This window comes from Glycine soja, chromosome 1 (assembly GCF_004193775.1).
Source record: "Glycine soja cultivar W05 chromosome 1, ASM419377v2, whole genome shotgun sequence".
Taxonomy (NCBI): Eukaryota; Viridiplantae; Streptophyta; class Magnoliopsida; order Fabales; family Fabaceae; genus Glycine; species Glycine soja.
The window spans coordinates 34,732,707-34,734,382 of NC_041002.1; the positions used below are offsets into that span (position 1 = coordinate 34,732,707).

Consider the following 1,676-nt stretch of genomic DNA (forward strand, 5'->3'; position numbering starts at 1 on the left):
AATTTAGCATATCTTGGAATTTGCTTTATTGCATCCAACAGAGGTATGTTTACCTCTACTTTTCTAAACGTTTCCAAGATCTCTTTCTCTGCCTCTTCCATTTTTTTGTTGGAAACTGCTCTTGGAGGGAATGGAAGAGGGGGAATGTGCTGCTTCTGCAAACCAGAATTACCTGTGGAAGAAGATTCACCTGCACATAAATTGTTAGGTAAATTTTTGTCATCACCTTTTTCTGGAGTAGAGTGAAGTTTGGCAGGTTCATTTGCAGATGAGGAAGGTGCTACGGGTTGAGGTCCTTGACACTGCTTTCCTGACCGCAATGAAATGGCACTGACATTTTTGGGATTTTGGACAGCTTGAGAAGGTAGCTTATCAGAATTCTGGGACTGTTGTTGATTCAATTGTGTAGCTAATTGTCCCATCTGATTAGTCAAGCTCTGAATGGAAGCTCTGGTCTCTTGTTGAAACTGCATGTTTTGCATAGTCATTTGCCTCACAAGTTCTTCGAGGGAAGGTTGTGTAGGGGCCTCAACTGTTGGCTATTTCTGGGGTTGTTGCTGTTGTTGGATTGGTGGAGGAATGTATGGTCTGCTTGGGCCAACAACATTTTGGAAGGAAGGAGTAGGCTGCTGTTGTTGTTGCTGAGGGCTGGACCATCTGAGATTAGGGTGATTCCTCCATCCAGGGTTGTATCTGTTGCTGGAGAGGTCATAATTGTTTTGTTGTGGTTGATTTTGCTGCTGAGGTTGAGGAGGTCTATTGTAAATATTTGCAGCATAAGCTTCAGGCTGCTCAATTGCTCCAGGTTGCTGCATGGAAGGGCAAAGGTCTGTATGGTGGTCAGCAGAGAAGCACAAACCACAAACCCTTGCGACAGGTACAAATTTCTGATTCAAGGCCAGCTTGGTTACCAAGTTAACCAATGCATCCAGTTTGCCTTCAAGCTTCTTAGTCTCAGATGTTCCAGCTGAGTTTGTAGCTACCTCATGCACTCCTCTAATGACTATGGCATCATTTCTGGCGCTAAACTGCTGGGAGTTGGAAGCCATCTTCTCAATTAAATTTATGGCTTCAGTAGGAGTCATGTCTCCAAGGGCTCCACCACTGGCAGCATCTATCATACTTCTCTCCATATTACTGAGTCCTTCATAAAAATATTGGAGAAGAAGCTGCTCCGAAATCTGATGGTGAGGGCAACTGGCACATAGTTTTTTAAATCGCTCCCAATACTCATACAGGCTCTCTCCACTGAGTTGTCTAATACCTGAGATATCTTTCCTGATGGCTGTGGTCCTGGAAGCAGGGAAAATTTTTTCTAAGAATACTCTCTTAAGGTCATCCCAGCTCGTGATGGACCTTGGAGCAAGGTAATACAGCCAGTCCTTTGCCACTCCCTCTAATGAATGAGGAAAAACCTTCAGAAATATGTGATCCTCTTGGACATCTGGGGGTTTCATGGTGGAGCAAACAATATGAAATTCCTTCAAATGTTTGTGCGGGTCTTCACCTGCAAGGCCATGAAACTTTGGAAGCAAATGAATCAGTCCAGTTTTAAGAACATATGGGACATCCTCATCAGGGTATTGGATGCACAAGCTTTCGTAGGTGAAATCAAGTGCAGCCATTTCCCTTAGAGTCCTCTCACGGGTGGAGGTTGTGCCATGTTCTCAGAATGA

At 44.2% G+C, this 1,676-nt stretch overlaps 1 non-coding gene across 1 annotated transcript; it reads left to right on the plus strand.

The window, feature by feature from the left end:
• The first annotated feature begins 1,179 nt into the window (after positions 1–1,179).
• On the plus strand, positions 1,180–1,286 carry LOC114368847. The gene has a single exon (XR_003657434.1). It is a non-coding gene; the product is annotated as a small nucleolar RNA R71 (small nucleolar RNA).
• Positions 1,287–1,676: the final 390 nt, after the last annotated feature.